The 16,418-nt window shown below is 37.4% G+C and overlaps 2 long non-coding RNA genes across 2 annotated transcripts; both read left to right on the plus strand.

The window, feature by feature from the left end:
• Positions 1 to 1,169: 1,169 nt before the first annotated feature.
• Positions 1,170 to 1,508, plus strand: LOC110903404. The gene is made up of 2 exons (XR_002571911.1): positions 1,170 to 1,239; positions 1,333 to 1,508. It is a non-coding gene; the product is annotated as an uncharacterized LOC110903404 (long non-coding RNA).
• A 5,293-nt stretch (positions 1,509 to 6,801) lies between these two features.
• Positions 6,802 to 7,140, plus strand: LOC110903405. Its single transcript, XR_002571912.2, has 2 exons — positions 6,802 to 6,871; positions 6,965 to 7,140. It is a non-coding gene; the product is annotated as an uncharacterized LOC110903405 (long non-coding RNA).
• Positions 7,141 to 16,418: the final 9,278 nt, after the last annotated feature.

Below are 16,418 nucleotides of genomic sequence, written 5' to 3' on the forward strand. Positions count from 1 at the left end.
TTGATCCGAGCAAGATAGGTGTGATTAAGAAATTGTAGCTAAGTAGTGGAATTGGTTACTTATGTAAGGAATTCCTTTGTTATTAAGGATAGAGCATAGTTGACTAAAATGCCCTTGATAGGTATATCGGGCAAACGACCTTAGAAGTCGTTTGGAAACGAGCTATTCGATTAGAGTAATGTCTTGGACAAGTATGAAAGCGAAGTATAGGGTTTGGTATGTCATAGTCCACTTAATGCGCAAATACCCATAACGGGTCAAAAATAAGCTTTTGAGCGAAAATGGGTTAAGAGGATGCAAGACGTCCGAGAATTTAATCTTTTATGATAGGTGCCAATGAAATTATTAAAGTTCTTATGAGATTGAGGTCAAATAAACTGATTATGTTGATAAATGCACGAACGGGTCAAATAGTTAGAAAATGATAATATGTCGAACGCACGTAAGTTAAGAATTTCCTTAAACCGAACGTGGGATTTCAAGTCCATATGATAGAGGATTAAATTACGATCACGTAGGAAAAAGAATCGGGTAAAACGGACAAGAAATGAGAAAGTTATGACCAAAACTGTAAAAATTCGTCATGCTGAAAGTTGCAGGTCTGAACCAGGCGCAAGGTTGCGCCCCCCTGGCACAAGGTTGCGCCCCTGACTGATGTCATCTGTATTGCGCCAGAACTGGCACAAGGTTGCGCCAGATTGGTTCCTTCTTGCGCTAATTGCTGGTTCTTTCATATTTTTCGCATTCTTCAACTCTAAACTTGTGTGAAGGCTATCTAAATACGTTATATGCATTATATAACTATATGTAAGTATGTGAGAATGTACGTGTAGATGTGTTTATGTTTGCATGTATGTTTTCGGGTGTATTTAAATAGATGTATGACTATACATATATGAAAGTATGTACATATGTAGTAAATGGGATTGGATGTACACAAAGGAATAAAGCTTGTATGTATGTATGTATGTATGTAAGTAAGTATGTATGTACATAAGTATGTATGCATGTATGTATGTAGGTATGAAATGAGTATGAACATACGTGTGTAGGTACTTATCCATGAAGTAGGATTTGTTGGTGCATGAAAGAAAGGATCTTGTATATATGCATATATATATGGCTCTAACATATATTAATGGTCATGTTACTAATGGCGTGCCATGGTGAATGAAGTGTAACGCAGGAATAGCAAAGAAGTCTCACCGCGGGTCATATGATCAGATGGAAAGCCGGAATGTAAAGAGTTAACGGAACGAAAAATAAACGTAAATGAATTTTACATGTTTACGATGCGTACTGGTGTTTATGAATTTTATGTGGTGAGCGCAGGTAGTACGAGATACGAAGGATCTTCAAGGGATAGAGATCAAGGACCGAGTCACAAGACAGATTGTACGGGAACGTTGGTGTTGAAATTTAGAAAACCCATGTCATGTATTTAATTGTAAATGAGTCGGTTGATGACTTCATGTGAAAAAGTTGTGTTAAAATGAAATTTTAAATAAGTTAAGGTATTTATAATGAAAGAAATTTTATGGCTTAAACTTCCGCTGCGACTCTTTGTCAAATACGAATTAGGGCGTAACAAGTTGGTATCAGAGCCCTGGTTTGAGAGAATCAAGTAACAAGAGGTAGATACTTGAACTCAAACCGGTGTGCTCTCGTGACCAAGAACCTGTACAATCTAAGACTCGATCGAGGCCTAAATGCAAAAGCGAATGTAAGTATGTATTAGATTATGTATTTGAAGGAAACTAATAGTATGTTATGTGCAAGGTAAGCGTAAGAGTTTGAAGAGGGTGATCCGTGAATGCAGAATAGGATGAACGCCAAGGCGGGCGAAGGTGCAACTAGGCAAATTAACCCCAGGTACACAATACTAAAATGTATGAGTACCGATGTCAAAATAAAAAGGAAGGGGTCTCCTTGGGAGGGTAATTATTAAACGAAAGGCCATGATGTGGTCTTGGGGAAGTTTTGGAAATATACACGAAACTGAAACCCATCTCTCGGGCATAAGGCGATGATTACACGAAGGCACGAAACTAGTGTGTGGATTGCGCACCTGGCCAGTACGCAAGAAGCATATGACGTTCGTGAGACCGTGGCAATTGTTGCAGGTATGCCCGGTAGAACGGGGTAGCAGACGGGCGCTATGTTGTAGCGAATGCGAATTAGCAAACCATTGCGGATTTGGTTATGCTAACGAAGGTTATGATAAGCTATGCGAGCCGACCGGTTCTAGCGAACAAGTTGAATAAGAATACGCTACCATCCGTTTTGAACGGGTGATTTTGAATGCTCTAATGAATGCTAGAAGCTTAATCCGTTATACGGATTGAAAGAAAAAGTTATGATTAAATGCGAAAAACCCAATTATTTGGGTAGTGGAAAATGTGTATGCTTAACTCTCGTTGAGAGTGTTTATGCCAAACCCAATTATTTGGGTAGTGGAATGTGTATGCTTAACTCTCCTTGAGAGTGTTTATGCCCAAACCCAATTATTTGGGTAGTGGAATATGTATGCTTAACTCTCGTTGAGAGTGTTTATGCCAAACCCAATTATTTGGGTAGTGGAATGTGTATGCTAAACTCTCCTTGAGAGTGTTTATGCCGAAACCCAATTATTTGGGTAGTCGAATGTGTATGCTTAACTCTCTTTGAGAGTGTTTATGCCAAACCCAATTACTTGGGTAGTCGAATGTGTAAGAAAGAAGAAAGCTCATATGTGGATGGAACTAAAATGAAGTGATTATGATTCGACAACTGAGATGACTAACTTTAAAATCTTGTTGCCGAAGGTAGGTAAAACTTTAAGTTTTTGTTAGAGCACATGTAAGGAAGAAAAGGTACGAATGATATGTTTGAAGCCGATAGTGTGTAAGTTAAGATTTTTCCTTAAGGCGGATGTGGGATTTTAAGTTCATATGATAGAATGTGAATTTACAAGCGTGTAGGAAGAAACGGGAGGTTAAACGGGTAAACGGTTCAAAAGATACGCGCGTTTTAGTGCGTTCGGACGACGAAACGGATCTGCAGATAAGGGGCTTTTCTAGAGGCCGTCGCCGACGGGTTCCCACCCCGTCGCCGACGGGCTCCCAAAAGTGTGAAAGAGGCCGACGGCCTAACCGACTGGTTACAGGTTAAATTGGACGACGGGCATTTTAAGAGGCCGTCGCCGACGGGTACCCACCCCGTCGCCGACGGGCTGTCTAGCCCACTTCTCCGTTTTGCTTAATTTTGCATTTCCAAATGATCCGTAACGCATTCCGATGATTCGTAAAGTTTCTATTGAGCATATAGGGATGTACATAAGTAGATAAGTATGTAAGTATGTTTATATGTAACTGTATATGTACGTAGAACTTATGCAAGTAGGTATGCGTGAAAGTATGTAAGTTTATAGTGTGGGAACAAGTACTAGTTATGTATGTATAAATGTATATGTATAGATATCGGTTTATGTAGGTACGCAAGTATTTATATAAGAGCACAAGCATCATGTGAATGAATATGAAGATGTGTACGTATGTATGCATGATGATATGTATGAGCGTATGCATGTATGTGAAAAATATAGGAAATGTGTGTACGTATGTAGATGTATAAGTATATGGGTATGTAAGTACATATATGATGTATGAGTAGAATGAAATAAATCGATTTATTTCGATTAGTAAATATATGAATGTAATATGCTTAAATAGGAAATTAGAAACAAGCCGTAGACTTAGGTTTGTATGAATAATAATTGTATACAATTGGAATAGATTCAATGAATGAAACGCTAGTGATGATATGTGTTAGGAGCTAGCATTATAAAGTAAAAGACACTAATAAGAGCTCTGGATCAGACCCTGACCCTTGTGTGATTATGAGAGTAAATTACTAATTTAAGAAGATAAGGGCAATGCGTACGATTATATTTATTCATGAATAAAACTTATGTAAAGATCTCGAATGCAATCATGATATACTAAGCATCGTGAATGGGTAATCGAGAAAGTGAGTGTAGTTCTGGTCTACTGAGAATAAGAAAGGTTTCGGGGACGAAACCTTCTTTAAGGAGGGTAGACTTGTAACGCCCCAAAATTTGAAAACATATATTTACCCTATGTTTTCACATGATGTAACACGAAATAAAATAACTAGGCCATTTAACCTAGTTAAAATACTTGGTAAAATAAGTATTGAATGAAATGGATGGCATTTGTGATGGTGTCACAAACTAGAGGGGCTAAACTTGAATAAGTGGGAAGTGTTTAAATCAAACACTTAACAAGTTTGAAGGGGGTGATGTGAAAGATTGTAATGAATTAAGGGTTAGTAGTGCCTAAACCCCAAACACACACTCTGTGCGTGTTCTGGGATCGATCAAGGGCAGGAGAAACAAGGGTTTACCCTTGTTCTTGGTAAAACTCATCAATTAGCAAGAGAATTCGATGTTAATCGGCTGCATGTCTTCAATTTTCGATCATCTAAGCATACCAAGCGAAGTGGTAAGTCGAATTTCTTGATTTGGTGAATTGTAGAAAAAGGGTTTCAACCCAATCATGAATCTGTGATATGATATGTCTAATTTGGATGTTAGGGTTACTCCCTAGAGTAGAAATCATGCTTGATTTTAGTTTAATTGAAAGAAAATTTTATAAACCCACTTGTAGTATAGAGATGATGATATGGAAGACTATACATGTTCAATGCTTGTGTGAGGTTGATGCGTGATGTTGTTGTAAGGAGTAATGGTTTGATAATGGTATGAAAAGTTATATGATTCTAGTTGAAATTGATAATCTATGTTGTGAACTAGGAAGAGTATGCATAAAACACTTGTACTATATGCTTAAATTGCTTGTACAATGTGCTTACAATGTTATATGCACGCCAAGTGTTCGATTAAATGCTTGAATGGGTAATATTATAAATTTAAATGAATTATGAAGTCTTGTGTTGCATGTAGAAAATTATGAAATTGGCCTTTTATATAAAAAGTGTTATGGAGTGCATACTATACGAGAATGCAAGAGTTATGTAAGTGTATGATTAAATGTATACAATGTCGTCCGTATAGTCGATTATGATGTTACGGGCATATGTTGATAAGTCGATAGTTACCTATGGTTAATAGTTGACTTTTGGAAGCCAATAAGCACAAGAAACATGATTTGACTCGTTATTGTAAAAGCAGGATTATAGGAAGTCGTTTGATACATGTTATGTTAATATGTGTTAATTTTGATTACCCGATGAATTACGTGTGTTGGAAAGGATATGAAGTTGATTAGATGTTTTGATACTTGTTAGAAATGACTAAGGAAAGTTAAGTATGAATTATGCGAATGATATGATTGTTACATGTACAAATGAGTATGCTAATAAGAGCGTGGTTTCGATGAAATGAAAGTATAGGGATCACGTCGTGACGGACTCAAGCATGAAAGGATAACGGGTCAAGAAAAGGCAAGAAAACGGATACGAGCACGAATGCATAAGGTAAGTGATTCCGTAATCACTTCTTAGTTGTTTATGTAATGTTATATGCAATTTAATTATATGTGATAATTGAGGTCGAATAGGAATGAATTGTATGATGTCAATGAAGTATTAAACGGATTTTAGTTTTGATCCGAGCAAGATAGGTGTGATTAAGAAATTGTAGCTAAGTAGTGGAATTGGTTACTTATGTAAGGAATTCCTTTGTTATTAAGGATAGAGCATAGTTGACTAAAATGCCCTTGATAGGTATATCGGGCAAACGACCTTAGAAGTCGTTTGGAAACGAGCTATTTGATTAGAGTAATGTCTTGGACAAGTATGAAAGCGAAGTATAGGGTTTGGTATGTCATAGTCCACTTAATGCGCAAATACCCATAACGGGTCAAAAATAAGCTTTTGAGCGAAAATGGGTTAAGAGGATGCAAGACGTCCGAGAATTTAATCTTTTATGATAGGTGCCAATGAAATTATTAAAGTTCTTATGAGATTGAGGTCAAATAAACTGATTATGTTGATAAATGCACGAACGGGTCAAATAGTTAGAAAATGATAATATGTCGAACGCACGTAAGTTAAGAATTTCCTTAAACCGAACGTGGGATTTCAAGTCCATATGATAGAGGATTAAATTACGATCACGTAGGAAAAAGAATCGGGTAAAACGGACAAGAAATGAGAAAGTTATGACCAAAACTGTAAAAATTCGTCATGCTGAAAGTTGCAGGTCTGAACCAGGCGCAAGGTTGCGCCCCCCTGGCACAAGGTTGCGCCCCTGACTGATGTCATCTGTATTGCGCCAGAACTGGCACAAGGTTGCGCCAGATTGGTTCCTTCTTGCGCTAATTGCTGGTTCTTTCATATTTTTCGCATTCTTCAACTCTAAACTTGTGTGAAGGCTATCTAAATACGTTATATGCATTATATAACTATATGTAAGTATGTGAGAATGTACGTGTAGATGTGTTTATGTTTGCATGTATGTTTTCGGGTGTATTTAAATAGATGTATGACTATACATATATGAAAGTATGTACATATGTAGTAAATGGGATTGGATGTACACAAAGGAATAAAGCTTGTATGTATGTATGTATGTATGTATGTATGTAAGTAAGTATGTATGTACATAAGTATGTATGCATGTATGTATGTAGGTATGAAATGAGTATGAACATACGTGTGTAGGTACTTATCCATGAAGTAGGATTTGTTGGTGCATGAAAGAAAGGATCTTGTATATATGCATATATATATGGCTCTAACATATTTTAATGGTCATGTTACTAATGGCGTGCCATGGTGAATGAAGTGTAACGCAGGAATAGCAAAGAAGTCTCACCGCGGGTCATATGATCAGATGGAAAGCCGGAATGTAAAGAGTTAACGGAACGAAAAATAAACGTAAATGAATTTTACATGTTTACGATGCGTACTGGTGTTTATGAATTTTATGTGGTGAGCGCAGGTAGTACGAGATACGAAGGATCTTCAAGGGATAGAGATCAAGGACCGAGTCACAAGACAGATTGTACGGGAACGTTGGTGTTGAAATTTAGAAAACCCATGTCATGTATTTAATTGTAAATGAGTCGGTTGATGACTTCATGTGAAAAAGTTGTGTTAAAATGAAATTTTAAATAAGTTAAGGTATTTATAATGAAAGAAATTTTATGGCTTAAACTTCCGCTGCGACTCTTTGTCAAATACGAATTAGGGCATAACAAGTTCACACCCGACCATTAGGCCAAATGGAGGAATGGTGGACCAATGACTGGCAATTCCAAAATATAGTCAATAGTCCCTATAGTTTTCTCCCACAGTTTGATCCAGAACCTATCCCTAATCCGCCAATGAGCTACGAAAATTTAGCTGAACTACGTCAGTTTGGTGAAGAACTGATAGGCACCGGGAATAGGATCCGGGAAATGGGGGAGCAGATCTCTTGGAAGTACGACGAGAGGGAGCGTCGTTACTGAAACTGCCAGTGAACCAAAAGATAGGATGGGTTTGGAGAAGTTTGTTTGTATTATAACTAATATAGTAAAACTGACTTTGTAAAATGGGCAATAAAACAATGTAAGATAACCAGTGTGTATTGAAGCAGGTATAATATATAAAACAAAATAGAAGTCAAGGCATCGACAATTTTGGCTATGCTTGCATGTTATACTGATCTATGTGTTTATCTGTGATTTTGGTATCAATAATTAGACACTAATAATTTCCATTAATATTAATTAGCAGATAGAAAACGCTAATAGTGAACCAATTAATGAAGTAAATCAGTCTGAGCAAAATCAGGAAGATCAATATATAACTAGACAAGATATTGAGCAGTTTATTGCTCAAGGGATAGCCAATGCTATTCCAGAAATTGTGGCTGCTGTTCAGAAACCAGCCGAACCACAATTAATTCCTAGTAAACGTACTCCGGAAGATAACGGCAGTAACAACATAAATGGAGGCGGCAATCATAATGATCATGATCCGCAACAGGCCCCACTCCTTAAGAGAATGAAAGCTGCAACACCTGGTTGCACTTACAAAGAATTTCTTGCCTGTAAACCCGAAGAATTTGCAGGTAATGAAGGGGCAACTGCAACACTGCGTTGGTTAGAGAAAACCGAGGCAATAATTGCAATAAGTAAATGTGCTGAAGAAGATCAAGTGATGTATGCTTCAAATCTATTCAAAGAAGGGGCGCTAGAATGGTGGAACACGGTGCTACAAGCAAAAGGAAGAAGGGTGGCCTATGCAATGAATTGGGAAGAATTTAAGAGTCTTGTAGAAAGAAAATTCTGTCCCGAATACGAGAAGGAACAAATGGCAAACAAGTTCCTGAGTCATCGTATGATAGGAGTAGACTGTCGAGGATATACTTCGACATTCTTCGAATATGCGAGAGTGGTACCTTCCCTGGCTTCGCCAGAACCGGTACTCATTTCCCGTTATATTTGGGGATTAATCGGAGAAATCCGTAACATCGTTAAAGCTGCGAGACCACGCACGATTGACGATGCTGTGGAATTAGCTAATACCTTAACCGATGAACTAGTCCGCACCAGAGAAGAAGATCGCAAGAAGGAATTGGCTCAGAAGATTACCCAAGGATTTCGTGTGGGTAATAATAGCAATAAATTCAAGAAAAGAGGAACCGGGCAATACTCGTCACCTCCTTTCTGCAGAAATTGCAAAAAGAAACACTATGGACAGTGCAATATATTTGGCAACTTCTGCAAGGCGAAAGGACATCGGGAAGAAGACTGCAGAAGGAAAACAAGAATCTGTTATAACTGCGGAGAAACAGGGCATATCAAACCTGAATGTCCTAAGTTAGCCCAACCAGCAGACAATAAAGCTAAAACGGCTGATGGAATAACCAAGAAGAATGCTCGCGCCTTCCAGCTAACCACTCAAGAAGCCGAACTTATTCCAGACGTGATAGCGGGTGCGTTCTTAGTGCATAACGTCTATGCAAAAGTATTATTTGACTCTGGTGCAAACCAAAGTTTCATTAATACTGCATTCTGCCAAGCTCTTAACTTACCTCTAACTACCCTTAGGCAGATTTATACAGTCGAAACGGCAGAAGGGAATTCTGTTAACATAGATAAGGTTCTGCAAGAAGGAAAGATAGAATTGTTAGGTCATAAGTTTTCTGCAAACCTGTTACCTATGAATTTAGCCGGATTTGATGTAGTATTAGGAATGGATTGGTTAATTACCAACCATGCTCGAATCCTGTGTGCTAAGAATTCCGTAGAAATCTGTACCCCCACAGGAGAAGTAATATTAATTTCAGGAGATAGACCTCGAAAGCCACTGAAATTCATTTCAGTAATGAAATTGGCTTGTTATTCAAGGAAACAAGAAATGGTGTATATGATTTCTGTAATCATTAACACTAAAAGTAAGGAACTCCAGGACATCCCTATAGTTTCAGAATACCCAGATGTTTTTCCTGAAGAATTACCTGGTTTACCACCTGATAGGGAAGTAGAGTTTAGAATTCATTTAATTCCAGGTACTACACCAATAGCTAAGACACCTTATCGATTAGCAACTACTGAAATGCTAGAATTGAAAAAGCAGTTAGATGAATTACTAAGCAAAGGATTTATACAACCTAGTTCATCCCCTTGGGGTGCACCAGTGTTGTTTGTGAAAAAGAAAGATGGATCAATGAGAATGTGTATCGATTATAGGGAATTGAATAAGGTTACAATTAAGAATCGATACCCACTACCTAGGATTGATGATCTTTTTGATCAATTGCAAGGAGCTAGGTATTTCTCTAAAATAGACTTAAGATCAGGATATCACCAGTTGAAAGTACAAGAGGAGGACATACCTAAAACTGCTTTCAGAACTAGGTATGGTCATTATGAGTTTACAGTCATGCCCTTTGGACTAACAAATGCTCCAGCCGCATTTATGGACATGATGAATAGGATCTGTAAACCATACTTGGATAAATTTGTGATCGTTTTCATTGACGATATACTTATTTATTCTACAAGTCAGGAAGAACATTGTGAGCACCTGCATGCACTCTTAACTTTGTTAAGAAAGGAAAAGCTTTATGCCAAATTCTCGAAATGTGAATTCTGGCTGCAGGAAGTACAATTTTTAGGTCATATGGTGAATCACGAAGGAATTCACGTAGATCCTGCTAAAATAGAAGCAATCACAAATTGGAAAGCTCCACGAACAGTTATGGAAGTTAGAAGTTTTCTAGGATTAGCTGGATACTATAGACGATTTATTAAAGATTTCTCTAAGATAGCTGTACCTTTAACTAAGCTAACCTGTAAAGCCATTAAGTTTGAATGGGGATCTAGACAAGAGGAAGCTTTTAGGATTCTAAAGCACAAATTGACAAATGCTCCAATTTTAGCTTTACCCGAAGGAACAGAAGACTTTGAAGTATACTGTGATGCTTCAAAATTAGGATATGGATGTGTGTTGATGCAACGCAAAAAGGTAATTGCGTAAACCTCTAGACAATTGAAAAAGCACGAAGAGAATTACACAACTCATGACCTAGAGTTAGGAGCCATAATTTTTGCCCTTAAAATTTGGAGACATTATCTGTATGGAAGTAAGTTTACTATCTATACGGACCATAAGAGTTTAAGGTATATATTTGGGCAAAAAGAGTTAAATATGAGACAAAGAAGGTGGATGGAAATCTTAAGTGATTACGACTGTGATATTCAATATCACGAAGGAAAGGCAAACGTAGTCGCAGACGCCTTAAGTCGTAAGTATCATGAAAAACAAAAGCGAGTCCATGCTCTTAGGTTAAATCTACAACTAGATTTAATGGAACAATTGAAGAAAATTCAGGGAACGGCAATTAAGGACGATGCCGAAGGAATGAAAGGTTACCTAAAGGAATTAGAACAAGGAAAAGATGGAATTTGGAGATTCCACAAGAAACGAATTTGGGTACCTAAGCAAGGAGAATTAAGAAATAAGATTTTAGAAGAATCTCATAAATCAAGGTATACTGTACATCCAGGAAATAATAAGATGTACCAAGATTTAAGAAATAATTTTTGGTGGATAGGAATGAAAAAGGATATAGCCGAATACGTATCTAAGTGTTTAACCTGTTCACAAGTTAAAGCCGAACATCAGAAACCTTCAGGACTACTACAACAGTTAGAAATGCCTGTATGGAAACGGGAACTCATAACAATGGATTTTGTTACTAAGTTACCCAAAACCAGAAAAGGTAATGATGCTATTTGGGTAATTGTGGATCGATTAACCAAATCAGCTCATTTTCTACCAATGAAGGAAACCTTTAGCATGGAAAGGTTAGCCAAGTTGTATGTAGATGAGGTAGTATCCTTACATGGAGTCCCACTCTCCATTGTATCGGATAGAGATAGTCGTTTCACTTCCCGTTTCTGGACAAGTTTCCAAGAAGCAATGGGAACTCGACTTAATTTAAGTACCGCATATCATCCTCAAACAGACGGACAAAGTGAAAGGACGATACAAACTGTCACACCCCAATTTTCCACGTGTCACCGGTGGGCCCGGTGGGGAGCATAGTGACGTAGTTGGCGTCATCATAGACAAACAACACAATATATATAAATGCACAGCGGAAGCAAAAGATAAATATATTACATTCCGAATATAAGTAATGTCAAAGTATTACAACGGAAGGTAAAGGATCCACAGGCGGATCAATAAAAGATAACTGTTCAATAGACTTTAGGCATCTAGGACTTGCAAGATTCCCTAGTGACGCCCCGAGCTCCCAGCCAATTACGCATAGTACCTGTCACTTAACCTTTTGGAAAAATACGTCAGTTTACACTGGTAAATACAATTAACTGACTCATTTTGGAAAAAGAGTTTGAAAAGTAATTTGAGTGCAAACGGCACAAAATATCTTGACACATTGATTAAAATGCACAGAGGCAAAATTAATCTTTATACTTGGGACAATTTTATTAATAAAAATCTTGTATCCGATTTACATGGTTGTCCAACATTTAGGGCCGGTGATTATACAATACAAGCCGGACAAGATTAATCGACACACCACAAATATAATCTCACAAGAAGAAAATCTCACGAGTGAGTATACGTTATACATATGCAACAGGAGGTGTTCTGCCTACACCTTGTGCTTACGTCGTGGCCATTCACTTTTTAAAATGAGCCAAGGATATCCAGGACACGGTCATTAACCCCCAATGTTATTTGTTATCAATCAACACAGATTAAAACGGGATTATGCAATTTAATCATCTCCGATTAAACAGTTTCTACACCCGACCAAGCGGTATTTTTATAATACCGTATCCCAAGCCCGTATAAGGGAAAATAAGTTAAAATGTATTTACCTGAGCTAGCTCCTGTCTTAAATAGCAAGAATAATAACTCAGCCGTATTCCTAAGTAAGCGTAGGTACAATTTACCGGGAAGCTCTAGTCTGGACGATGGTATAAATAACCAATTAGAATACTAACGGGTCTTTAATTCAGCCTAAGCTTTGACCGGTTAGTTTTAAGGATCACACGGTTTAAACGCACGATTAAGCGAAAGACCGGATGGAATGTGATTTAGACCCGACAAGCTTGAATACTTGTATAATATGGGTATACTAAATACATTCTGGATTTTGAGATAGAAATGATAACGTTTGACCCGGTTCGGTCAATTTACGCAAACTAGTTACGTAACCCGAATCGAACGCAAAAAGGGCGATACGGGTAGCCAAATGATTCAAATGCAAGTTCCCTGATATAAAGTGCTTAAAATATGATATTATATCAGTAAGTTATGTTCTAAATTGCCCGAGATAATTTTAAACTCAATTTACGCCTTAGGAGGGCGTTTTGGTCCTTTAAACGATAATAAAAGAGTAAAATTAGAAATCTGAGTTTCGGGTCTGGTTCATACAGTAAATATACTTAATATAACATATTATATCAGTAGGGTATAACCCATATATCAAATTTACCATTTAAAAACAAACTATGCACCGTAGGGGTATTTTAGTAAATTCATAAGGGCTAAAACTGCCAAAACTGGAAACCTGGGTTCAAAATATTATACTTACTGTTATTATATGAAAATATGCTAAACACATCAGTAGGTATAAGTTTTATAGGTTTAAAACGAGCATAACGCTTACTATGCGCTTAAAACGCTAAATATGCGATTTAAGGGCGTTTTCGGGTTTTCGCGATAAACCTGAGATTTTTATATTTCCAGAACACTTAAAATAATTTATTTAACATTTAAAATCAGTAGAAAAAGGTTTCGGGTCAAAAGGATATGTAAAACTCATTTTATGGCCTAAACGGTCAAAACCGACATAAGCCGAAATGACTAAGCGATTTAAGATCCGTTCAGCCAAAAATTAAATAAAAATCATCTAAAATCCCAAAATATTATAATACATCAGTTGGTAAAAAGTTTCGCATCAAAACGTGGCCAGAAACGGGTTCTACGCGAAAAGGGCCGTTTATGTAAATTTATAATATAGTTTTACGCTAATGGCCATAACTCACAATCTGGACCACCAACTGATCCGAAATTTTCGGTGCAAGTTTATGTAACAAAAATAAAGATTTCTACTCTTTCACTTTTCCAAAAATCACGTTTTATATCAAAAAGGGCAAGAAAGTCAACTTTATGCATAAATCGGAAACATGCATTCGAATAGGCTAAACATAGACTTCAATAACGAAAATTCCAGAAAGTTTCACCAAAATAAAAATGGTCAAAAATGCTTTTCAATACAGATCTCAAACATGCATGTATGAATCCGAATCGATAGTCTACGAAATAACCGTTTTACAAGACTTTCGGTTCCGATTCGTGTCTATACTATAGATTGTCGAGTGAATGATGATTAGAACACATTCTCATATTTATTACAAGTCATTTTTAATGATCAATCAGGTTGCATGTCATCTATATCATTAATCATGTTATTTTTCACCAAAATCGTTTCTGTTGACTTTTTAGAAATAGGTTTGACTCGACATTTAGCATGCATGTAGTGGGAATCAGTATGTACCCTTTAGAGGGTTTGTTTCCCACATAAATACCAATCCATAACAAGTTTCAATTCGAGAAATGACTGAAAGGAACTCGTTTAATCAGAAAGTCAAAGGTTATGAACACCCAGTTTGACTTTTAGCAATTAACACAACATGAATGGATTAAATAACGAATTGAAGGCTTACAAGAGTCCTATAGATGTTATATGATCACTAGAAGTCGGCCTTGTTGATCAGAATTCCTCCAGAGAAGCTTTGAGAGCTCTTGCAAGTCTTGGTGTTCTTGTTTACTAGGGTAAATGATCACAAATGGATGCAAATTCGGATTTAAAGCAGGGAATTGAGGTTTACTGTTGTAATAGGCTTGCATGAAAGGTTATTGGTGCAAGAGGAGGTGCAAACAACTGTATCCCACTCGAATTCGGACCCAAATCAGCCCCAAATACGTTTTCTGTTCGCTGGGCAACCCACGCGGCCCGCTTGGGCATTCCCAGGCGGGTCGCCTGACCCCTCTGATCAGCCAACAACTTTCCTCAATTGACAGAAATGGTCCCTGTGCTTGTACGTGATGTTTCGGCTACTTTTCTCGACCCGTAAACCCCCAAACTTGGTTTCTAAGAACCTTAGGACTTTTACCAACATGGTAATGCCCTCGGATAACTTTGCGCTCAACCGAAAAGCCCTGAAATTCGACGTTGACGCTTTTAGTCCCTTAATTACGGTTTTGGCCATAACTTTCTCATACGTTGACGAAACTTCATGAAATTTTTACCACATATTCTAGTGAGTATATTTTAGCTATACAAAGCTTCGGGTCTGCCAAAAGTTCACTCAGAGGTATAAATTAAACATGTTGACACTTTTGGCCCCTATAGTTTACAATACATCACTTATGTGCAATTTCCGCGTCGTATGATCCATCAACCATCCGTTAAATGTTATAAACATTATGTGGGGTTATCATAGAGCCTATTTATCCATTGTTGACACTTTGGACCCTTACGTTCCATAGTTTTCACTGTTTGTCACTTTTAGTCCCTCTAAAGTATGTTTTCACATACCGGAACCTTATGACACGTGTCAAGACATTATTGGACGAAATTTTTCGAGGTGTTACATCCTCACCCCCTTAAAAGAAATCTCGTCCCCGAGATTTACTGAAACAATTGGGGATATTTCTCTTTCATCGTGGATTCCACTTCCCACGTATATTCGGGACCTTTACGGGCATCCCATTTGACCTTAACAATAGGCACGTGCTTCCTTCGAAGCTTCTTCACCTGTCGATCCTCAATCGACAAAGGTTTTTCCACAAACTTTAGACTCTCGTCTATGTGTATATCTGTATGCGGTATAACCAGTGATTCGTCAGCGAAACACTTCTTCAAATTACAGATGTGGAACACATTATGAATAGCGCTAAATTCTTCAGGCAAGTCTAACTTGTAAGCAACTGCCCCGACACGTTCGATTATTTTGAAAAGCCTATGTACCTCGGGCTTAGCTTGCCTTTCTTTTCAAATCGCATCACACCTTTCCAAGGTGATACCTTAAGTAACACTTTTTCACCTACTTTGACGTGAAAATCTTTGCGCCTTGGATCCGTATTCGATACGGGTTTATCATTATATCACAAGTCTTCCAACCGTTATGTGATAGTGCTTCTTGACTTATTGGCGAAACATATCCCTTAATCCTTAGGGTGCAATACATCGCGAGTTCCACCAAGCTCCTTAAATAAGCTTTTAGCTCATAAGTTATATGAGCTATGATACATTCGATTCCTTCGAATAATTTTTTTATATATAATCAGAGTTTAACTAGCCTGATACTTATTAATTTGGCACACCCTTCCAGAGTGATGTCTTTGATGAACCTTATTTCTTAACAAGGACTTAGGAGGGTTGCTATTTTCACAACTCTTTGATTTTTCTGTCAAAACCGGCAATCTTACAGATGATCATGGATTTGCCTGATCTTATTCGTTGTTTCCAAGGCAACTATCAGACCGGATGATTGGACTTACCAATCTTCTATTTAGCAATAGATAATTAACATTCCATCTAAGCAAGGTCTCCAAAGGAGTAGCCTTGAGACTTATACATCACTATTATAGAAATGCTTATCTTAATGAGAGATGGTTCTTCCAACCATTACTTAAAACTAGTCTTAAGGGGTAGTTAATTCTCTCAGTTAGTCGAACAATCGACGATCCTGGGCAGCTGATGGAAATTCTTAATTGTTGCTTAATTTGGGTTGTGGTATTCAATGCATCAGCAGAATGAACCTTCTTTCTTAATTAACAATACCGATTTCTTCAGGATATCGAGTTAGGCTATATGAATCCTTTATTTTAAAACTTACTTAATCGGGGTTTCGGTT

Source organism: Helianthus annuus, chromosome 13 (assembly GCF_002127325.2).
Source record: "Helianthus annuus cultivar XRQ/B chromosome 13, HanXRQr2.0-SUNRISE, whole genome shotgun sequence".
Lineage (NCBI taxonomy): Eukaryota > Viridiplantae > Streptophyta > Magnoliopsida > Asterales > Asteraceae > Helianthus > Helianthus annuus.